The 24,721-nt window shown below is 46.9% G+C and overlaps 1 long non-coding RNA gene across 11 annotated transcripts in view; it reads right to left on the bottom strand.

Annotated features, from left to right (window-relative positions):
* Positions 1-24,721, bottom strand: part of LOC103690480 (uncharacterized) — a 113,303-nt gene that overhangs the window by 83,906 nt on the left and 4,676 nt on the right. The window contains exon 1 of one of the 11 annotated variants that reach the window (XR_010054550.1): positions 6,097-24,692. The exons of 9 other annotated variants lie outside the window; for them this stretch is intronic. This is a non-coding gene — a long non-coding RNA (uncharacterized LOC103690480). Of the gene's footprint in view, positions 1-6,096; positions 24,693-24,721 lie in introns of those variants that run through there. One more of the 11 variants, XR_010054547.1, reaches the window with a different exon arrangement.

Raw genomic sequence — 24,721 nt, 5'->3', positions numbered from 1 at the left:
AGGTACATAGTAACTCTGAGGCTAGCCTGAGCTGCAAGGGCCTTGCCTCAAAAGACCCAATAATCAAACAAACAGACAGACAAATAGATGAATATTTCTACCAAGCTGCCCTCAAAACCCCAATTTCAAATCACCAGTGATAAGCATGTGTGCAAACATGTCTACCCCATGCAAACAAGGACCGAAGACTTTATACAAGTGAGCTTTAATCACAGTCAGCCTGTCGGGGTGGTGAAGACTCAGGCATCTAGGAAGGGAAAGATAATGCAGTAACCATCCCTTCCGTGTTCCCGTCCTCACCAGCATAAAGGCAGAAAGAATAGAGGAGAACTAGACCACCTCACCCTCACTCAACTCAGTGTGGCCTGTGAGGGTACAATCTAAGACATCGGGGGCGGGGCGTTGATGGTGTAGGTCAGCAATGTCCCATCACGCCCACATCCAAATCCTCACTGCAGTAGGGACCCTCACATGCCGGGTGTTCACAGTGACAGAGCTGTCCAGCTGATGAGAATGTTGGAGCCAGTGGGTATGGGCTCCCTGCACATTGGAGTTAATAGGGGAAAAACAAAAAAGAAAGGCTAGTGGCAGATCCTGGACTCCTGTGCCACTTTAAGAGACTTGCTTCAGGCAGAGAAGAAATGCAGGCTCAGTGAGACAAGATCACTTGGCTAGCCTCAGGCTGCTGTGCAACCTACCACAGTTACTCAGCGTCTCTGTGCTCCAGTTCTCTTATGAGCCATCACATGTTAGCAGACGAACTGCGGAGCAGGGCGACTTAATTGAATAGAGGGTCTTTTAGAAAAATACCATGTCACCTGGCGTGCCTTCTTTGCCCCCGTGAGTTCGTCTCATTCATTAGCCAGAGTTCTGCCCAAGAGCACTGTCTGGAACCAGGGCTTTCCCACTAACAATTCAGCCTGAGTGGGGACAGGAAAACAGGTCAAGAGAACATAGGATCTTAGCGCTGTGAGCGAGAGGACCATCCAGGGAGCCTAAGCAGATGGAAACTGAGGAGAGAGAGCAGATCTCCCCAGGGCCCTCTCTTCCCAGCTGAAGCGGTCTGACTGAAGTGCTTGACTAGCATCGGGCCAGAAGTGGGAGGCAGAGCATCCTGACCTGCACCTGCAGGAAGCTGCCAGAAGCCATTGCCAGGCTTTGCAAGGCTGCGGGCTGAGAGGACTCACAGTGAGCACAAAGTGCCCAAGTATCCGTCGTCGGCAAATACTAACCACCTGTCTGGTTCTGGGTGGGGAGGTGAACACAGAACACGGCCATCTCTCTCCACTGCCATGAAGGAAGTGACAATTGGGAAACAAGCAAGTGAAAGTGGGGCTTCACTTCAGGTTAAAGTGCATGAAGAAGATAAAATGGGGGTGATGGGACAGGCAGAAAAGTTCCTTTAGATATAAGGACAGGCCTCTCTGAGGAGGTGAAATTTGAATTGAGGCCAAAGGAGCCAGCCATGGGATACATGGGCCAATGCCTCCAGGTATAAAGTGGTTGGTGAGATCTAGAGACCGCTTAGGAGGAAGGAGATTCCAGGAGAACCACGGGAGGCAGGGCCAGCTCTCAGAAGGCATCAGACAAGATCCTGGGTTTTATTTCAAGTGGAGAAGCCGGCAGAACATCTTGAGGCAGAAGGATTACATGATCTGGTTGCCTTGTGAAGCAACGGGGCAAGATTAGAAACAAGAAGCAGGAGGTGTTGCTTTTATGGGTCGGACATGGATAGACGCAGCTCAGCATGAAGTCTGCTCTGGGGGCTACCACTGAGGGTAAGGGCAGTGTCTTCAGGAAGAAACTGAGCCTAAAAGAGCTTGTGGTGCTGTGAGAAGGCTCCTGTCACACCCCGACACCCACCAGCACACAACAGATCATCTATCAGCTTCCCTTCTACTGTGGGACTCCCCTGCTCTTCAAACACTCAGCCCCTGCCCCCACACCATGGTGACACCTGCTTTGCCACTGATACCACACAGTGGGGAAAGGATCCTGTCAGGGTCACTCTCGTTCCCCGTCCTAAGTCTCTTCCTGCCTCTGGGGTTCTTGGAAGACAGAAAATTCTTCGGGGCAGAAACAGAGGTCAGTTTAGGAGGTGACCAGGGTGAGCATTCACTTAGAGGTGACATGGTTGGTCCCTGCCTTAAGGAACTGGGGGTTTCAGTGAGATTCACCCTGGTCATTTCCCAAGTCTAAATCAGTACTCAGACCAACTCTGCACACGGTTCTCTTCCTCCCTGCCACACACTGCTTAGCTGTTGCTGGTAGCTCTGCATGGGTGTGAAGGTTACGCTTTAAATAAGTGTAAGAATATGTCACAAGTCTCTCCTTAGGCTGTGGAACCTTGTCTAGAATGCTGTGTTTGGCAAGCTTTCGTAGACGCACCAAGGGAGCATCACCATGTCCAATTTCTAAAATCTCCCACTGTCTAAATACTCAAAGATGTCTCTGTGAGGCTGTGCTCTTTGACCTCACTGAACACTTTGATCTTGCAGTCGTCCTTGAAACACAAAGCAGAGGTATGCTTGACCCGTCTGGAACCAGAGACTGATGCAGAAGTCTGAGGGATGACATGAAACTTCAAACCACATTAAATCCTACACACGCCATGGTCACAAATCACCCAGTAGCCACAGGGAGAAGAGTCAAAGAAAGTAACGAATGTCCACTGCCAATCCATTAAGAACTAGTTGCTATGGGGTTGGGGATTTAGCTCAGTGGTAGAGCGCTTGCCTAGGAAGCGCAAGGCCCTGGGTTCGGTCCCCAGCTCCGGAAAAAAAAAAAAAAAGAACCAAAAAAAAAAAAAAAAAAAAAGAACTAGTTGCTTAGAGCCTTTGGAATTCCTAGGAAGTGATTGCTGGTTTGTATTTTTTCAAGACGTGTCAAATTGTCAAGACTAGCTATCTCAAGTAAACAGATAAGTCATTGGCCCACAAGTTATAAAGCAACGGGACCACTAAGGCATCTCATTGTTTTTGAGAGATGAATTCTACAAAACTCCACCCAAAACTTGCTCAGTTTCTTTCCCACCCCTTTTTCCCTATACATAAGAGGCAGGACAAGACCAGAAGCCAACCTTGGTTGTCAACCCCAGAAACACTATCCAGCTTGGTTTTGGGGATGAAGTCTCTCCTTGCCCTCAGACTAGCAAGCAGGCTAGACTCCTAGTGTTAGGATTACAGGTGTGTGTTACAATGCTCAGGCTTTTGGTCTTGGGTTCTAGGGCTTGGACTCTGATCTTGATATACAGTCCCTGGTAAGCATGAGGGTCACACCAACAGCCCCAAAGTGCTCTATCCTACTTTTAGCTAAAGTTAAAAACACAAAAATTAAACTCATGCGCTGGTTAAATATCCACGAAATAACTTCTGACACTCTCCAAAGGTCCTGTCCCTCCCTACGCCACCCCTAATAAATGAGAGATCAACAGGATTTTCAGAGTGGAATTAATTCCCTAGGTTCCTGATGCAGCCACAATTTCATATCAACCTATCCCTTTTAATTATTCATCAAAATGAGGGAGTGCTTTTTACTTTAAGTGGATATTTGAAATGATGATTTAACATCAGGCAGGGATAGGATATTTGCCTCAAAAATTTCTGAGGCTGAAAAAAAAAACCCTTCATTTTAAATGGTTTGAACTGATTTTCTTTTTTAATCTAAAGAGGACTATATGAAGGCAAAGTATACAGGTTTCTGGTCAATGGATGTGTGTTCGAGTGTATGCATTTTGTAGAACACAATAGAATTCAGGCCATCGGTAAAAGATTTTATAGACCATAACCCTCCCTAGGGACTGAATGCCAACTGCACCTCAATAAACAAAGGCCACATAGAGAGAGTGTGCCACTAAAGGGGGCCCTTTGGTCTGTTCTCTTACAGAAATCCACATTTTAAGCCACCATATCTCTTGTCATCTTGGTCACATCTTAAATCCCTCTCTCTCCTTCTTCCCTTTCCTGTGTCCTTCCTGCAGCCTGCTCTACAGTTCTGTTCTCAAGATCTCAAAAAAAGCATTCACATGGTTCACCCCAATAACCGGATTATTGCTGTGCAAACTTTACACATTCTTACCATGGGCACACATCAGCACGATGGTTCAGACATAGGTGACGAGCTCTCCACACACCAGTCACAAAGACACCACACTGGCTCTGAGTCTGCTGTGCTGATTTTCCACAAGCACAGCCATCACCCCCATTCAGATCTTTGATGATGCTCCTTGAAAACTAACCCCACATCACAGTGTTAATAGTAGTATGAGTTTTCTGCTGACCATCAGGCATTTAGGCAATTTTGTAGTTAAATAAGCAAAATGAAAAGACCATATCATTACTCGATAATGTTCTGCCTTTGTGTCTTTACCTCAGTGCTCCGCAGTGAAAGGACAGCCACCAGGGAAGCCTGAGTCTTTTTGATCCCTCATCGTGCGGGCTTACAAACTATCCCTCCGGGGTGACTTTCCACTCACTCCTTCTCATAAAGGTAGCCACTTCCTTGTGGCCATGAGGATGGCTGTCATTTCTACCCACAGAGAAAAATCACATATACACACTCCATCATTTATCTTAATACAATATAGACCGAACACGTGCTACTTTAAAAAGTGATAGGCACTTGTTGTATAGCATACAGAGTAAGTTCACAGGGAATGTAAACCCAGGACAAGTGCTGTTGGATCTAATTCAGTTTTTCCACGGAGCCTCCTCTCCGAGTACGACAAATGCATTCAGAGTATTTAAAAATAGGTATTTTGCAGAGTGAAACGTCCATTTTATTAGATGGGCTACTCCACAAGTGCACACACAGTGCTTTAACGGTTAACAACATAAATATATTTAGTTAGAAAGATTCATTAGAACTGGCTGCTTTGAGCAAGCTTTTATAGTGCCGAAACTAAAAATAGGTGTATCAGAATCTGTAAAGATATTTCTGCTAAGTGTTCACTGGCCTAAAAATAATCTCTTCAAACAATTTAGATGATTTGGCTAGGGCAGGACATGACATATGCGCATGTTGACCCAGGCTGTGATTTCCTGTAGAGATACCACCGAATGAATAGCACCATCCAGGCCAAGTCTACAGACGTCGCCGGAATCTTAGAAATGATGAACAAGGTTGAGATCGCTTTTCTTTAAATGATCTAGTTCTGGGTAGAAGAGCAGAAAGCTGGGAGTGCAGCAAGTCGAAAACGAAGTTCAAGCTAGAATAAAAGGGAGCAAACAACCCATGTCCCATCTCACTGTCGCCGTAGGGAGCATCGTTTGCAATGAAGCCCAACATTTATTTTCACATGTCTTATTAAACTATGCAGAATGCCCACCACAACTTAGAGTCATCCCCAAACCATACAGTGCCCTGTGCAATCTTTACATTACAGATCAGAAGCTGTTACCCATCAAATGATGTGAGGAGGGGATGGCTGAGCTGTATGCATTTTAAATATACTGGAATCCAAGGAACCCCAGATTTTATATATATATATATATATATATATATATATATATATATATATATGTGTGTGTGTGTGTGTGTGTGTGTGTATACATAAACATATTATACTATGTAATTATATATTACACTATATAAAATATACAACAAATATATACATACATAAATATATATACACACACTTGTTAACTAGCTCTTCATAGAGTAACCTAAGTCTGGCCACCAGGCTAGCCATGGAAGACTGGGTAGCATCTTTGTCTCTCTTTTCTAGTCCTGAACATGAATGCAAAATCCAGGGTGGATCCCATGCATGCCAGACTGCCTAATGCCTAAAATAAAACATACTGTGCCCATAAATCAGCAACTTAGCCTGCCCAGAATCAGACTCCTGGTGAGACAGGCAGGCAGGGGTATCGTGTCCCAACACAGCCTAAGACTGGGCACCAGAGTAGCTTGGGGAAGATATCTGAGATGCCTGGGGAGCAGGAACTCATAGCTTACTCCAGGAAGAAAGGCCCCCAGAGGTCCGGGGAGGGCGAGCTTGCCTTGCAAAGTGGAAGAACCAGGGTCCCCGCATGCCTGCTGCACAATCCCCCCTCCCCTGCCCCCAAGGCTGGCCACTGGAGCAGGTCTCCTACTTACCCGGGCATTAGCAGATGGAATGGCTCCATCGGATGCCTGCCGGAGGAACCTCTTTTTGTGTGTGTAATAAGGAAATTCGAAGTCAGAGGAACCCCGCAGCTGCAGCAGGCTCACCTCATGCAGACGCGAGGGGGTGGAGGGAGTGGGGGGCAACTCTGTGTTGCTAAAAAATCATTGGGAAGCGCAGCGAGGGGTGCAGGCAGACAAAGGCACTGCTGCCCGCTAGGGCCCGACCTGCCGGTGGCAGGGTTCCCGTATTCTGTATTCTGCTTCCCTTAGAGGTTTCTCTGATGACACCAGGACGCAGAGTCTTGACCCTGCCACTACAGTGAGAGAAGCGTCCCCAGGTTCTCCAGAGACTGTCTTATGCCCTACCCAAGACAAGAACATCGTGGGCTCTCCCACACTCCATGCCCAGTGTGCGTACCTTCCTACCACTGGTGACCAGTTCTCTGACACCTCCTTAACCTCAGAGCAGCCTTCAAAAGCCCCTAGGGTTTGGAAAGGGAAGAAGGAGGGAGGGGAAAAGGAAGGGAAGGAAGGAGGGAGGAGGGAAGAGGGAGGAAGGAGGGAGGGGAAAAGGAAGGGAAGGAAGGAGGGAAGGAGTGAGGGAGGGAGAAGAATGGATGGTAGAGAAAAGGAGGAAGGGGAGGGGGAGGAAGTTTCTAAGCTGGTTAAGTAGGTGGTTAGCACCAACCAATTATTGCTGCTTTTAGTTCCAAGACAAACTGCCTTTTTAAATAAGTTGGTGGATGGACACACACATGCAGGAAAGGAAGGACGGAAGAAAGGAAGAAAAGAAGGAAGGAAGGAGGGAAGGAGGAAGGGAGAGAAAGAAGGAGGGAAGGAAGAAAGGGAAGGAAGGAAGGAAGGAAGGAAGGAAGGAAGGAAAGAAGGGGCGAGTCTTGATAGAGGAGGTATGATCTGAATACGCTTTAGCAAGAAAAACATTGAAGGGTGACTACCAAGCTTGTCACAGTGGGTGATTTACCCTCTGGATGGACCTAGGCTATCATAGTTTGTCACAAACCGAGGACACAGCAGGGCTTGCCAAGCTGGTGACTGAAGCAGCCTTTATCCCTCGGCTTCATGGAAGACTCCAGTGATGAAGTCCACTAATTCTGGGTTTTACAGTGAGTAAATCTGAACCTGAGTAGGGAGCCAGCTGGCCGCTACGTGTCTTGATGCTGGTCGGGGGGTTTTACTTAGCTTAAGAGAGGCCCCCAAAGCTATGGTCTGTCTTTCTTTTATACATTTTTCCAGCTCTGGTCCTGTTTATTAAGGAGCCTTTGTAATTATACAACCATGTGGTAGTTAGTAATTTTAATATTTAAGTTATATCCTATTTCATATTATTCATGAGTAACTGTGTCTTTCTCATAAGTAGCAAGACACCATTAGTCCAATTATTATTTCTCAGTAATCAGTTTGGCCTGCTTCAGTAAAAACATGCAGAGAAAACCTGAGCCCTTCACTATGCCTTAGGTCAGTGTTTCTCAACTTGGAAGTCATGGGGGGGTCAAATGATCCTTTCACAGAGATCACCTACGACCATCAAAAAACACAGATATAGCATACCAGTAGCAGAATTACAGTTATAAAGTAGCAACAAAAATAATCTTATGTTGTGGGTCACCACAACATGAGTAACTGTATCCGTTCCTAAGGTTGCAGCATTAGGAAGGTTGAGAAACACTACCTTAGAAAGTTTTCACGAATACCACACAGGACAGGATAAAAACCCAGTAAGTTTCAGAATAGCAGTTATTTGAAGAGATACACATATAAATGGTAAATGTATTTTAAAAGTGGCTTTTAATGAATACCTGTAAAGGCTCGGCAACAAGCTATTAGCCCCTCCAGGGTCGGTCTACACCACCCCCGAGTCCGGCACATTCCAACAGCCTGATAAGTCCGTGAAGTAAGTCAGTGTGCCCAGGTAATGGCCCTGTGCAAGCAGATTCCAGAAGAGAAGACGCTGGAGAGCAGTTTGAAGGAGGTTCACCTCACACCAGATAAGGAGCTGTTTTCTTTGGTTTTTCAAGGCAATGCAAAGCAAGGCTTTGTTGCTGCTTCCCCCTCCCCCTCCTGTCTTTCCCCCTCCCAGCTGTAGAGAAAGACGCTGTAAGACTGTATCAGCCTGGAGTCACAGGGGCTGGCTACATTAGCAGCGTCACACACACACACACACACACACACACACACACACACACACACACACACAACACACACACACACACACACACAGAGAGAGAGAGAGAGAGAGAGAGAGAGAGAGAGAGAGAGAGCACTGGGGTGATGTCTCTTCCCTCTTGAGCTCTCTAATTATTTACCCCGATCAAGCTCCACTGCTGGAAAATCAGCTCTCTCCAGGAGGTGTCAGAGCTGAAAGGATCTTTTCACAGAAGAACCAACGGGCTGGTAGCTGGCATCTCGCCTGCAGGCCAGCGAGCCCCTGTGGGCAGTGTCATGAAATAAATACCCAGGACCACACCATTTTTCTCATTCATCCTCCCGGCAAGCATCTATCCATTTGAGAAAAACCGAGAAGAGAAGAGCGAGGTACGGAGAATATACACAGCCCGGGCCCCTAGAACAGAAGTCGCTGTTCTTAAAATTAATGTGAAATGCAGAAAGATCGTGCTGAGGTGGCTGGCATTTCTTAGCTAGAGCACAGCTCACAGCTCCTATAGGCAGACAAAGCAGAATGCCTCATTGTTCCCATGGATGGACGCTGCTCTCCCATGCAGGTTTCCTGGAAAAAAAGCGAAATGTTCAGGAAACATTTATGTCAGAATTTGCTGGGGTTCTTATAGAAAATAGAAACCACCGGCACTGTCAGCTCACATACTCCTCCGGCTCCACGGAATAAAAAAAAAAATCAATGAAAATCAATCAATATCATTTATATCCATCTATTTTGGAGATCCTCGACAGAAGCAACGTTTCTGTCTAGGTGCTTTCTGCTTTCTTTCTAGGACTGAAAAACTATTGTCACGCAGATGCAGGTCTTAACATCTCGGGTAGGACAACCGCCTTCAGGTTCCTGCCTTCTTTATAAGGAACCAGGCAGACATGGCAGCCTGCAGGGATATGAGGAATGTACCCCATGAGGCACAAAAGTCACCACTGCACAATGACAAGGGACACACACACACACACACACACACACACACACACACTTGGTATTTCCAATTAGGTTGTATGCATTTTAACATTAAAATCAATCTGCAGTCTCTGTATATACAGTCACTTCTTATAGAGCATTTCCCACTTCCCAGGAAGGACTGGGATTCTAAATCTGTGATAGATAATTAGCCTGCTAATTAAATCTCTCTCTCTCTCTCTCTCTCTCTCTCTCTCTCTCTCTCACACACACACACACACACACACACACACTCACACACACACATTTTAAGAAAATTTTGTTTGACAGTTGACATTCCTATTCAAAGTTGGCCATGGAACTCCTGTAGCCAACATCTAACTTGCTACTTAATTTCTCTCATGAAACACTGGCCTCCATTTTATAGCACCAGGGTTGAAAGTCCCTACCCAGTTGTTTGTTTGTTTGACACCAGAGAAGCCTTATCAAGTGTTTCACAAAATACAGTGTTAACACAAAGAATCCACCGAATTTTGAAATTTAACCAGGTGGGGCTACGGATCAGCTCCATTTTAATCATTAAAGCCAACACGCAGTTGTCTGTGACCCCATTAAAGATAAAAGCTCATCTTAGAAGGAGAACAAAAATGAGCCCTTGCAATATCTCAAGCAACAGACTGGAGCACTCTGCGTGAGGCTAAATTCATTGGGAGAACAAATATTAATTATAAACTTATTAATTGGTGACTTAAGTAATTTAAGTGTAGAAAAATTACTTGTTTTCTAAGGTAAGACAAAAACCCTACAATTCCCACAGTATTAAAGACAGATAACTTTGCTCAAATTTAGAACTTTTATCCTCTATAGGAAAATGTTTATTGTGATAACTACAGTGGAAACCTTGTGGCACTAGAGACATTTCCATTGCTCAGAGAACTTGCAGCTGCTCAAACATTTTCATCTATTTGTCTCAATCACACCTGCCTTTGCACAGATCCAGCTCCTGTTCTGTTCCCCCTTAGTGCAGGCCAAGATCCGTTTCCTGTCATGTGACTTGCTTGCAGGCTCTATGCTGGGCTTGCAAGTTTTATCTTCCACAAAATAGTGCAAGATGCACAACCCCTAGAGCCCATACCACAGCCCTAGTACACAGAGAAAGGGTGCATGTGGAAAGAGCCTGTGGATCTACTTTTGGACTAATTTGAGGAACAACTCCGGATAGTAAGCCCAACCAGCCCAGGGTTTGAAACTGGGAGTGTCCTGGGATAGAGAGGTTCCCTGGGTCTCGTCTGCCTGCTCAGCCCCTTGGCCTCCTGGGCTTTTCTTCCCTGAGATGTGATTGCCTAGGCTTGGCATGAGCTGCCAGGCTGACAGGGCAGCAGCACCATTGGCCTGAGAGTGCTGTCTGAGTATCTCATAAGGATTGGACAATATAATTACAAAAACTGACACCGTGCCACATGGTGACAGGGCCTGAGCGGTTGAAGTCATTAAAGTATCAGTGTGTGAAAGGAAAACACAACAGGCCCAAATGTGGCCGTATTTGTACAGATTTGACATTCGCAACACTACAGCAAGCTTTGCGAGTCACAGATCTGCTTTGCAGGAGGCAAAATGACAGCAAGGTAATGCCCTGGGATTGTGTCCACTGATGTCACGGCGCTAGAGGCTTGGAACACCCCAGTTCGTCTGTTATTCCACAGGAAACCAAAGCTGGAGCCTTGAGCGGGGTGGGGGTGGGGGTGTGAGGGGGTGAGGGTGTGGGGTCTTTCAACCCAGACGACGCCATGTCGGCGACCATTTCAGTTCCCTAGTTCCCTACGTGGTCTGGTGCTATCCATGGAGGCAGAATCACCTTATCAACTTAAGAGTGGATTAAAGTGAGCTTGGTGGGGTAGGCCCCTCCCTGCCATGAAGCTCGGATTCACCTGACCTACACTGTAGTCTCTACAGCTAAGCCTTCTCAGAAGCAAGAATGGAGACCTGCCAGTGGGGCCAGACTCAATGCAAAGGAAGAAGCAACTTCCTATTCTGTGCTTCTATAGCTGTGGGGTTTGGGGTGAGAGAGCAAAGATGTAATCTCTTCCTTCCTATCTGTCTGTCCATCTTCTTTTTGAGACATGGTCTTATCCCCTGCCTCGGTCCCTCTAGCCACTATATCTCCTAGAGTAGAAATTCAACTGCTGCTAGCTGCATGAGGTCCTAGTCTGAATGATCTGGAGTCTGTCCTCAGGGCAGCAGCAGGATACAAACGAAGAACACCATGGCCTTGAGAGCCTGGCAGAGAGCAAGCAGGAAGGTAAGGCGGGAGACAGCAGAGCAGAAGAAGGGTAAGAGGCAGGGTGAGCTGGAGAAACATCGACCATGACTGTGCATTCTCCCACGAGCCTCACGGAGCCCTACCAGCACTACCTGGGAATTTCTGTGAATTTCCCCAGGATGGAGACACTGGACTGGCAAGGGTGCTTGGGCAGTGCTACTCCTGGGGATGGGGTGGGGATTCCCTCTGTGAATGGGGAAAGCCCTTTGTATAGCATCCTGGGGAGAAGCTGTTCTGGGCACCGCAGAGGGGTTAAGGGATCCTCCCTGGCCACAGAGCCAGTCAGTGGCATGTCTGAAGTCTTGACAACACACACCAAGGCACACATTCTCACATTTAATAGCCTCCTGAATTCTTTTTCTCAATTATTTTTCATACCCCAGGCTTCATGGCGATCAGACTAACTTCAAATCTCTATGTAATGGAGGTTATCCTTGAATTCCTGATCCGAGTGCTTCTGCCACACCTAGGACTATGGGTACTCACCGCCATGCCTGGTGCCCCCTGCGTTCCAGCAGCCACTGTCTGAGTTCTGTTCTTCAGTCTAATTCCTTTAACTGTCTCACTTCCCGCCACCATTTCACGATTCTGCCTGCTATAGATCTGCCTGCGTGAATGTCACTCTCCTTGCTGTGTGTCACCAAATGGCCCCCATCATGCAGCCCCCAGATGCTGATGTAGATACAAATGGGGCCACACTCCAGGAGACCGGAGTCTGTTTTTTTCCTCATCTATGTTACCATCCATGTCCCCCCAAATTCCACTCAGGTATTGACAACACTCAGTCTGAGGATGAGACCTCCAGCCTGCTTGGTTGACACTCAATTATACATGGTAAACCCCTGCTGGACAAATCCAGACAGCACTGACGTTCTGTAGGAACTCCAGCCTGCCTTATAAACCCTCACCATCTCTCAACTGCCCTGGTCTATGCTAGATCCCCGTCTTGCCGATAACCTGGAAACAGCTGTGTGGATCACAGTGGCAAGGCAGTTTTGAGCATTCCTGGGAGGACTGCTCAGTGCAGGTTCATGGGGAGGAGAGGAGGGAAGGGGAGGAGGGGAGGGGAGAAGGCGGTACCAGCTTCTCTGAGCCCCCACTTCCTCCTTGGGTGAGAAATGACTGAGGACAAACAACTCCAGAAAGCTCAGATATAAGGGAACCGAGACTGTGTACCTGTACCCATGAAAGGCCCTTAGGAGCCACGTTAGGCTCTTGTGATGTCCCCAGCATACCTTTTAGGGGAGAGGAAATGCCTTTTTCCTCCATGCTCCCAGAAATACTTGTGCTGCCTGCTCTGAGTGGTTCCTGGTAGCTTTAAAAGCTGAGGAAGCCACTGGGTGAGCTTGGGGGCTTCCTTTAGCTCATCCAGTTATTTCCAATAGGTCCTCTCACTTGAGCCCACGGTCTCCAGACATTTCTTAATCTGTATGTCTTCTTGGGTTCATTTCTCCACTTCTGAGCTATGATGGATGGTCAGGACTGTTTAGGGAGAAGGTACAGAGAGTAACAGACACAGCCCAGCCTTGGTGAATGTTACAGCTAGAGAAGCAAACAGTTCCCAAGCACACAGCTAAAACTGCAAGGTGTGGAGAAGTTGTCCAGTCAAGGAGAAGAAGGAGGAAACCAAACACATTCTTGTGGGAAAGATGCCCCTGGATGATGAGTGGCTGTGGGGAGGGGTAGGAGAGGCCCTGGCCCCTGTGGGTCTGGGAAACCTGGGGTCCAGAGAGAAAGGAAGGGCTCTGGCTAATGGCAGCTCTGGATGGAGTGCGTGGGTGTGAAGGAGATGAAGATGCCAGGATGACAGCAGGCCGGGGCTTACACAGTTGGCAGTCTGTGTTCTTGGTGCCTGGCAACCATAGGAGGGACTTCTAGTCCCCTGAACCATACTTACATCCTGTCTGCCAACACAAGGCTAAGAATGTCCCACCAAGGAGCAGCCAGGGCAAGAGGGCTGGGTGAGTTCTGAAGCAACACTCCTTGTTAATACAGAAGCCCTGGTGCCACCTGATGTCTTTTTTTTTTTTTTTTTTGGTGGACTTTGGATATGGGATGGAGGTTGTGAACAGCCATAGCCAGCCCAGCTGCAGCACAGGAAGGACCACTGGGTGTGGCACAGTCTGAGCCTAAGAGGAGCTTTCTGGAAAGGGACAGGTGTCTGTCAGAACATACAGCAGCAGGTGGAGCTCTGTTCCCACCCCCACTCAGTACAGGGTATCAAAGGAAGAAAACACAGTCATGCTGTGCAAACACTTCAGGGCAGGGATTCTGGGAGCCCCAAGCCTGGTTCCAGAGCTGAACCAATACCTGCCTTAACCTCATTTTCAAGAAGCAATTTCGGAAAAAACAAACAAACAAACAAACAACCCCCCCCCCCAAAAAAAACCAAGCAGAAGACAGAGCAGACTCTCTTCTGTGGGACTCAGCATGGCTTAAGCAGAATAAATAAGCCTTAAGACAAATATTCTCCCAGAATCTTGAGACGTGGCTGGCAGGGACCTCTTCTGGTTTCAGAAGGCTAGAGCGGCTGGCAGCCTCTGTCTATATGGATGGCTGCTGTGACTTGGGTTTGCTTTGAAGAGCCCTTTCTAGGAACTAAACATGCTTCTCAGGGTGGCAACGAAACTCTTTTACAGAGTCAACGTCTGATTCTTTGAGAGGTTCGATTAATCGCCCAAAGACGCACAGCCATGAGGAGGTGTAGCCAGGGTGTGTCCCCAGACCTCTGAATCCATGTGCTCTGTTGCACTCAAGGATAGACTCAGTAGCTAATCCCTGCATGGAGGCTTACAGCCAGTGCCCCCCGTCCCCACCCCAAGGTGTGTGCCCATCTGCATTATGTTCTCGTTTCACTGACATGGCCGTGGGGCACCAGGGGTGATACCCACTGTGTGCCCCAAAGCATTAGCCTGCCCTTCAATCTCCATGGCTGATATTGATTGCCAACTTGACTGGACCTAGAATCGTCGAAGGCCTCTGGACATGTCTGTGAGTAATTAGCTAGGCTGGGTTAATTGAGGTGGGAAGACCTGCCATAAATGTTGACAGGGGTATTGCACGGGCCACGATCCCAGACTGCTTTAGAAGGAGTATGTACTAAAGTGTCCCCCATCTCTGCTTCTTGACTGTGGACACACTGCGAGCAGCTGCCTCGTGCTTCTGCGGCTGTGCCTTCCCCACTGTGATGGGCTCCAAATCGTGAGCCAAAATAACCCCCTCCACCCTTAAGTTGATTCTTTAGACTATTTGGTCACAGTAACAAGAAAGTTAACTGACGTCTTTCCTTCTGCCCTCTTCTGGCTAAGGCTGTCCTACATGGTGCCTGGGAGACGACCCCACCCAAGCCCATCTCCAAGGGTGAGGGACATGGCTACAGATTTTGTTGATACAGGGTCTAATATTAGAAAAGAAAGAAAGAAAAGAAAAAGAAAAAGGAACAAAACCCAACAACAACACACACACACACAAAAACCCAGTTCTGATCGCCTTTGGAACATTTAATTGAGACAGATATAAATCCCGGTGCAGGATGTTCATTGTCTTAATAAGTAAAGAAAAAGGAAAAGTTGAGGAAATGAGTCATTTATACGTCAGACAGAATCGAGTGGGGCCTAGGAAGTATGTGGATGGCTGCAGGGGCCTTCTAGCCCAGCTGGGAGGCGGCAGCTCTGGGAAATGAAGGTCTAGAGCACACGAAGCCTCTGGCTCTATCTTTCCTTTTCTTCTTCACAGATCATGACTCAGAGGCACCTGGAGTGGGTGGTGTGGAGGGTCTGGAAGCCTGGGCTAAGACTGTATGGAGTCCAGACCTCAGCAGGATGGTAAGAGGCACACTACCTTGAGCCATTGGCCTGCCCACTCTTGTCCAGATTCCTTACTTGCAAAATGCATGGGTGGTTGTAGAGATAACATGGAAACAGCCAGTCAGAAACCCAGCCCAGACAATGTTGCAAAGTTAACACAGTGGTCACAGGGGTGGGGGTGCAGTGGCGCAGAAGTTCCCTTAAATCTCGGATGCTGCTGCTCAAGGACCAGGAGGCCAGGTGGCCAATGCACCTGTCCCTGACCCTGGCCTGGTAGCTAGGTGCTACCCTGACACAAAGGACATTCCATAGGCATCTGCTTCTCCACTAGTCTATTAGGGCATGACAGGAACTGCAAAAGAGACTTGACTTGGTGAATCCAGCCAAGTGGGAGCAGATGACTCAAGGTGGGCTTCCTAGCTGCTCTGTTATTCTTAAAAATCACACCAGGTCCCTCTGAAGACACCTTCAGACCAACATGCCTGTATGAACAGTTCAAAGGGTGTCTGTGAGCATCTTTGTGAGTGGGTAGAGCACTCGGGCCAGCAAGCCATTGTCCTTTCTATGCAAGCTTTTGGCACTATGACATCATCAAGCCACCACTGAGCCCAAGCCAGAGGCTCAGTGTGTTCCAGGCCCTGGGTTCCATGGCCCTGTACACATACAGGCCACTGCATCCTATCTTGGATGGCTCTGGAGCTGGGCAGGGCCTGTGACCTGATTGAAGCCATGAAGCAGCCTCCCCACCTTATAGTCTCAATGACCGAGGCTCTGCCAGCCAGAGTGACCGCCATTGTGTCAGAACACCCCCACAACCCCCACTGAGCAAACTCAGAGCTCTTGGTCCAGGGCCACCTAACAGCTGGAAACAATAAACTCTCTCAGGATGCTTTCCATAGAACCACCAAACACCCCTTTCTGAGCAAGGCTTCTTGACCATTTTCAAGTACAGTCCCCCCTATACACAAGACATAAATGGTGCCAATGGGGACGATTTGGCCATTCGAGGCATGAAAAGACTTCTCTGTGTAGGCCTGTTGTGAATTGTTCTTTTTTCAGTGGCTTAATTGTCAGCCCCAAGCCTGACAGCAAAGAGTAGAGGAGCATTTTCCCTGGAGGCCCAGGCCTTGTTGGTGAGGAGGCGCGTGCGTGGGGGCCTCCCGGAGCTGTCTGCCTCCTCGTAAGCATCAGGCCTGTGGAGCTGCTAAGGGACGTGGCCTAGGAGTGTTGCAGGGAGGCGGCAGGTCCCAGTCCAATGTACCCTTGGCTCTAGAAGGTCTGCAGCAGGGAGGTAACCTAAGAGAGAGAAAGGCTGGCCATGCACGCCCCACCACAATGGCCTCTCAGTGACAAGCATGTGGAAATGTCCTACTCAATTTAGTAGTCACAGCCCACTGGGATTCACCGCTTCCCTCTGTCCCACTGAGGCTGAGTGAAGTGAGGAATTCTGTCGGCTGTCAGCACTGACTGCATGTCAGCCTTGCAACGACCCTCAGCGGCCTGGAACTTACTGTGGACACAGTGGTAGCACTAACAGTGATCATATCAGGAAAAGCTGTTCCAGCCCAGCCAGTCAGGGAGGCCATGTGGACTGAAGGGCCTACGAGATGGAGGGAGACCCAAAGATCACTCAAAAGCAGGGCCAATGCTTGCACGGCCATACACCAACCTGTCCAGAGAAAATTCCTGAGGACCTTCCTGGGATGGAGGCAGATGTCTTTGAAATCATGGCTCAGACATCTGAGGACACCCTCAAAGCACCAGTAATTCTTGAAATGGGAGTTCCCCAGGCTCAGCCGGGAAGGATCAAGATGAAGCCACTGGGCTAGCTTTGATCTAGCCATCCTGGAGTCAGGGAACTAGGGAAATGGACTGGCCATTGTTCCTTACAGCTGTGCTTGTCCGAAATGCTTTAAGGGCCTTATTTTGTGATAGAAGGAGGCAAAGATGGGTTATATTTTCCAAAAGTACCATCATGGCTCAGCACTTTGCAGATGCTGGGACAGTGAACAACTAGAATAACGAAGGGAGGAGGTGACAGTGGGCAGGACAGGGGATGATATGCATGTGACACACACTGACACACACAGACACAGACACAGACACACACAGACACACACAGACACACACACACACACATGAGACAGGTTTCCTCACCTCGCTCAGTCTCAGAAATGGTAAATCTCAGCAGGCTGTGATTACAGGCCTGCAGCCATGTAGAGTCTGGGACTCAGAAATCAGGATTGCAAAAGGCAAGCCACCTTGAGCTGTTAGCCGTGTGTGTGTGTGTGTGTGTGTGTGTGTGTGTGTGTGTGTGTGAGAGAGAGAGAGAGAGAGAGAGAGAGAGAGAGAGAGAGAGAGAGAGAGAGAAACCAGCCCGTGAGCAGTGGCGGAAGCACACTCACACCCAAGGAAATACAAAGGCTTCCCTCACCTATTCAAGAGCACTTAAAAGTCACACCACGCCATTGGCCTTGGTGGCAAGCTAGGCACCAAGTCTTGCTGCAGTGGCACCCTACACCGATTCCCAGGAGGACGTGGTCCTCCTAGACCAAGCCTGAGCCCCAGGCTGTGCAGGGCCACTGCTATGCTTGGGCACACCATGGTTCACACTACCCAGCCACCAAACAGAGCACTGAGGACTTTAGTACAGGGCCAGCACTTGCCCGTCAGTCATCAAACCTGGACGGGCCAATATGTAGAAAACACATGACATCTAAAAAATTTTAAGTAAGGTGACACATTTAGTTCCTTAGGTACTCTGGGCATTTTTCAAGCTCAAAGAATCTGTATGTACAGAGAGCATGTCTAGTGCCGCTGCGTTCCACAGCATGTGGAAGGTGAGGATGCGGACTCCGTACACAACCAAATGAGCTCATGTTCAGGGCTGGTAAAGCCAAGAGGGTTCTGTCGTCATGGTCACTTTCAATGGTATCTGTTGGGCACTACAAAGGAAAAGAAGAAAATGCTGGCATTTGGCCAGTTTCCTTGAGTTTAGTAACATCTCCCAAGAAGCATCAGCAGTCGCTGCTCTAAATCCTCCCCGTGTGCTGTTTTGTTTGGTATTTTGCTATCAGTTTGAATTCTAGCTTTAGAGGCTGTCTGCTTGCCTGCTTTAAGACATCTCAGCCATGTACACAGTGGGCCGAGGAGCGTCTGCAGAGAGCATTGGCAGAAGCTAGCACTTCGTGACGTAGGTAGACCCTCATGGAGGCTTAAACTTTTGTTCTTTCCCTAAAAAACGATGTCCAAGGATTGAATCCGAATGCAGGAGCCCAATCTCATGGATCTGAGTAGGCTTCACATTTTAAGAACCTTATAGTGAATTCTGTAAGTTGTCATCTTGTAAGAATAAGAGGGGAAAAATGGTTTTGAAGAGCTTTATGGAAAAGCTCAGGTGTCTAGAGATCAGAAAAGAACCTGGGTCTTGGGTAGAACTTAGTAGGAGCATGAACAAGGCTGGGTTCCATGCCAAGCAAAGGGGGCTCTCCACCAATGAGGTGAAGGGCATGAAGAATGTGTGGCTGCCTAGTCCAAGAATCACACTGGCTCTGACATTGGACATTCATATCCCTGAGGACAGAATCCATAGGCAAGGCCAGCTCTACTCGGATGAGTCAAAATCCAGTTCCTCTTTCACTGGGTTTGCATACCATTACTGTTACAACGCTGTGGCCGAAACATGGTCCGAAGGGGGCCAAAGCCACAGCGAGATGAAAGAGGAAACTCAACTTAAAGTACAGTCTGTTGGTTTCACAGATTTTTTTTTTTACTTAAAAAAAAAAAAAAGAATCTAGCTCCTTAAAAAGCTTCCTCACCCCCATCAAACAAATGAAAACAAAAAAAATCACCACTTGGTTTCTGGCAGGCTATGGTAACTCTGCCTAGCAACAATAAAATCTCTGGGTCGCACAGGCCGTGGTGTTCCTGGGAAGGTCAAGGATAACCTTGGGTGCTCAACCTCTCTCCTTCCACCTTGTCTGGGGCTGGGCTCTGTTCCACACAGGTATGCCAGTGCCTGGGATTCTCCACCTCCCATGTCAATATAAGAGGGAAGCAATTATAGATGCGTGATAGCCGTGTCCAACTTCGTGCAGTGCTGGGGACCAGAACTGAGGTCCTCACACTTGCTCTGCAAGTGCCTTACCCACTGAGACCTTTTCCCCAACCGCCCAGAAAACAACCAACAAACCTGTTTTCCTTTTCTTCTATATAACATTTAGGCATGTCTGAGTGGTAAGCTTTGGTTAAACAGGAGTGGTTTTGGCTCATGTGAAGTGACGTATACATTTAAGCATCAATGTACTTAATGACTCCTTACGCTATGTCCTGTTCTTATCTAATGCATGTTTATTGATAAGAATGCTAGGCATTCCTACAGACTTCACGTTATTCTTGCTTCCATGGTGAGATAGCGGTTTGAGAGACACATGGAGGTGAGCTGGAGGTTTTTCAGTTTCAGTATTTCCTTGGGAAGACCAACTTGCACGATGCTCTGTTACTCACCCTAAGCAAATCTCTCTCAATTTTCCCTTAGCAAGCAATAAAACCTAAAATAAACTATTCACTAAACAGAAAGCTAAATTATTAAAAGTCATTTATACCCAATGACTCCAATGATGCAGGGAGGGCTGTGCTGCTTCATACAATGAAATTTTCCTTCACCCAAATGTGTGCTTTATTAAAGTGGGATAAAAACCAATGCCGCGAGTTTTTAAAAGCAAATTATCATCTTCATCTACCATATTTTCCTTGTGTCCCATTTACATCACCGTGAGAACTAGTTTCAGCCGCCCTTCCATTCGGTTGTTGTAATGCTAAACATGGCTGCATTTAGGCTGCTGAAAACGCAGTTACGTGAAATGAACGCGCAGGGTCATCTAGATCTTTCTTAACCTCTGTGCCACAGAACAGCAAACTCCGTGGGTGGTGACGTCACACTTGTGAAACAGCTGTGCGTTCTGCTGCTTTTTAGGTGATGTTGAATACTGTGTGTGTGTGTGTGTGTGTGTGTGTGTGTGTGCGAGTATCCTCATGCATACGCGTGTGTGCATGTATACCTGATTACCTGATTCTGAGTGCATATACATCCATGAGAGGCCAGAGCACACCCTCCAGTCACTGTCCACCTTATTTTTCTGAGACAGGATCTCTCACTAACCTGGAGCTCACTATTCAGCTAGAATGGCTGGTGAGTAAGCACCCAGCGAGCTTTGCTTCCTGTATCGCTAATGCTAGGATTACAAGCATACATTGTCACCCCTGGCCTCCCCCACTTTCTCTTTTATAACATGGTTTCTAGGTATTTAACTCAGATCACTACTCTATTGACCGAGCTATCTCCCTGATCCTTGAATATATTTTTAAACGATGCGAAAGCATTACCAAAAATTTAGTGGATATATTTTTGATTCTACCCAATTTTGTTCTAAGTATAAGTTTAAAACTGTAGTCTAAGTATAGGTTTAAAATTGGCAAGAAAACAATGTATTTAAGTAGCGTGTTTATTTATATTACCGAACTGGATCATATGTAGCCAAAAGATACGTTAATGTTGGTTTCAATGAGAAAATGGATCCTGTGAGCAATGTACCACGGGGGTCCAATGCTAGGCCTATGCCAACAAGTCCACAGAAAAAACATTTAATTCTTTCCTGTCTCACTTTAGTGAGCTACATCAGTAAACCACCCAACATTCAAGACAAGCAAGGTCTACAAACGCAGACTTCCTACTCAAATTCTTCGGGAATATTTTTTTTTCCTTTCCAAGTTTCCTTTCTCTAGGATTTCATTTTTCTCTTTCATCACAGACATCCAAGAAGCCCCAGTTTTCTTCCAACTTTCGCATATGCACTTCTCCGCAGGTTAAAATTCATGAGGCTTGTTCTTACAGCTGAGTTTAAACTTACCTTTCACAAAACTGCACCAGCATAGTCCCCGAGCATAAGCTATGCAGCGGACTCTGAAGAGCCACACACACCCTACACAGTATTTAATCGCAACCAAGCTGTTGACGTACATAGCAATATGTGTAGATTATTCATCAGACATGTTTTATAGTAACCATTTAACAGTAAGGACAGCTTTTCCATAACGCACATCCCTGAACTTCTAAATACTAGCTCTCTGATACTCCATTTCCTCAGCAAACTTTGTACCCCCCATCCATCTGATAACCAAAAACTTAAAAAATAAAAACAAGCAAAGAAACATTTCACCAGCATAACAGGGAAGAAAGGTGCAAGTTCTGGCTATGGGAAGGGAAGGTTGGAGTTTAATGTCCGCTCTCCATACCTCAGCAGCCTTACTTGCCCGGATTTACACACCGACTAGTGTGAATGTCTCCCGAGGTGGAGACCATGAAAAACCATAACACACCACACGTTAATGCATCTTAAGTGCTTTAGGAAGCAGAAGCAGACTTTTGTCCGCAGGGTGACGAGGTGTGTATGTGTTTACGTATATACAAGGAAGCCACAGAAGGACGCTTGGTGTCCTGCTCTGTGGAGGATCTCCCTCCGAGCCTGGAGATCCCAGGCTGGCAGCTCCCAAGCCTCAGTGGCTCTCTTGGCTCTGTCCACACCGAGTACTGAAGTTATAGTGCGCATACGACCATGTGAGCTTGTTATGTATGTGCTGGCACCTTAGTTCAGGACCTCATGATTATGCAGCAAGTGCTGTTATCTACTGAGCCATCTCTCTAAACATCAATTTCTTTTTGCACATCTCCCCTGCCCCTGTCAGCCACAGCATATCGGAACTCGCTGCCAAGCCGGGTTACCCGGGTTTGATCCCTGCAACTCGCATGGTGGAAGGAGAGAACCGACTCCCACAAGCTCTGACTGCCACAGCGCAGTGTGGTATGTTCACCACCAGGCACACCGCATGCATAACTAAGTCATTATATTTTTAAACAACCCCAGATTTGATTCTGGGCAGTGGCAGAAGCCGCTTGCTCCATTTGCTTAGAGAAGAGGCAACACGTCTGATGGCAACAGGGATGTATCTTGCCCAATTGACTGGAGAAACATCACATTCTGGTCTGCCGTGAGGTGGAGCAGTGTGTCAGCTAATGCTGTGGACTCCCATGATTCCTCGGTAGCGGGATTCTTTATAGACAGTCAGCAGCTATAGTTGCCAAGTCAATGCATAAAGGAACTGGGCCCTGCCTACCATCACCCACCTGAAGGCCCCACCCTGAAGGTCCCTTCTCACTTAGGACACTTAGCTTCTCAGACTGCTCTATCAGGAGAAATGATACGTATTATTATTAGTAGAAGTGGTAACTGTGCATGCATGTGGGTGTATGTTTATGTGGGTGCCTGAGAGTATGAGGGTAGAGGGTTAACCCCAGCTGGTGTCCTCAGGTGTTATCTTTCTTGTTTTTTGAGACAGTCTTTCCTTGGCTTATAGGCTGCCGAGTAGACTAGGCTTGCTGGATAGCAAGCTCTTGGGATCCTGCCACCCTAATCCATTGTATTGATTGACCATTTTGTTTGGGTTCATCACGAGCTCAGTAACTCTGGCTAGACTGGAACTCACCAAGATCCCCCTGCTTCTGCTTCCCAAGAGAAGGGATTAAAGGGGTGGGCCATCAAGGATGGAAATTCAACTGTTTTGACAGGGGGGCCTCACACTGTAGCCCAGGCTATCCTTGAACTCACAACTATCCTCCTGCCTCAGCCTCTCCAGGACTGGGTTTGCAGAAATAATCCAAGACTTCTGGCAGGAAAAACAGAATTTCATATAAAATTATAAATATGAAATTCCTTCACATACCATCCAACAGTAAGCTTAAAGGGGGGTGTGGAGGGATTAAAATGTGGCTTTCCTAATGCATGGCTATTCCTCTGTTTGGTTGCTCTTAAAAATAATTTATGTAAAACAGGCTTCTCTCTAAATATACTGTGTGTTCCCATACATGCATTGAAAATATTTGCATACAGTGTGTGTATGCCCTGGTACACACATGGTAAAAAATTTAAAAATATGGACTGCATAAATCAGCTGATTTTAAATATATATCAACTCAAACAGATTTGTTTGCAATTTATGAATTCCTCAGGTATAAAAGATCTTTCTTGCTGGCGGTGCTTCTAGAAGATGTTTATACTCTGTGGAGTGTACAAAAATGCCTCTCATACAAACAAAGGAAAGATTCAGGAACTTGGCATTCTAACCCTGCCTTCGATATTAAACATACGCCATGAATGCGCACAGACCGGCCGAGACTGGTGAGGTGAGCCTGTCATGCTACAGTAGACATGATATTTTGTGTGCTGCCCAAGACATTTTTCTCATGAATATAAGTCGCCTGCCATTTATTATGAGATTTTCCTCCGATTGACACTCCATTATGTATATTCAGTCAAGCTCGAAAGAGATTTCGGTGATCAATACACCATTTGTGTTGAAAGTCTATTAGCAGCTCTAGCAATAAGCTACAGAGAAACAAAATGGAAGTGGTATTTATAAGTGAAGTGAATGATATAGAAATTTGTGTTTTAGACAAGGAGGCAGACACAGGACAGTAGAAAAACAAGAGAGAAAATAAGATAAATGTCTTTTCTATTAAAAACTAGCTTTTCAGAGCCCAGCCACTGACAGAGTGCATTAAATGCCTAAGAATTTTTTTAAAATATTTTAAGTTACATGTCAAGGCCTATGAAGCAGCACGGTGAGTGTGTCTCTCCCAGCACCAATCCCTTCATAGTACAGAGATTCCTCCTTACTTAAAGAGTCACATTTGGAAACACTTGCTACCCATAAGGTAGAAGAGGCACAAGCAGTCCCAGGAAGTCTGTAAAGTCTTGCCCTGTTCTGCCCCTTTGTTGGGTACTTTAATACATTCCATTTTATAAGCTACAAGTATGGTTCCCTAAGAGCACAGCCTTCATTAGCTGGGAGCCAGTGTTTTGGATACTGTGTATGTTAAATTGCTGACCACAGAATTTCATCTGACCCCCCAAAGAATTCAGCTCCTGAATCTGGAGGTATCTACATATTGAGAGCCATCTGCTTGAGCTAAGATATGAGAACACACAAGGCTACCCAGAAAGAAAAAGACATCTGGGAAATATCAATTCAGCATTGCCCAAAGCTTCATGTCCTATTACAATGTAGCAAAGAAGCGCTCAGAAGGAGGCCAGTCAAAGGCTGCAATGAAGCTTCATGTCCTAGTACAATGTATCAAGGAAGAGCTCAGAAAGAAGCCACTGAATGGCTGCAATGGCCTAAACAGTTCATAGAAAGTCATACTGTAAATAAATGTCACCATGTCACACATCCCCCCAGGCGATGGTCCCCATCCCCCCTCCCCTCTTAGAAAGCCCCAATCTTGAGTAGACAGACTGGAAAATCAGTATAGATCTCTAAAACTATCAATATTTAATT

This window comes from Rattus norvegicus, chromosome 8 (assembly GCF_036323735.1).
Source record: "Rattus norvegicus strain BN/NHsdMcwi chromosome 8, GRCr8, whole genome shotgun sequence".
Lineage (NCBI taxonomy): Eukaryota > Metazoa > Chordata > Mammalia > Rodentia > Muridae > Rattus > Rattus norvegicus.
This window is presented reverse-complemented; position numbering and strand designations above follow the sequence as displayed.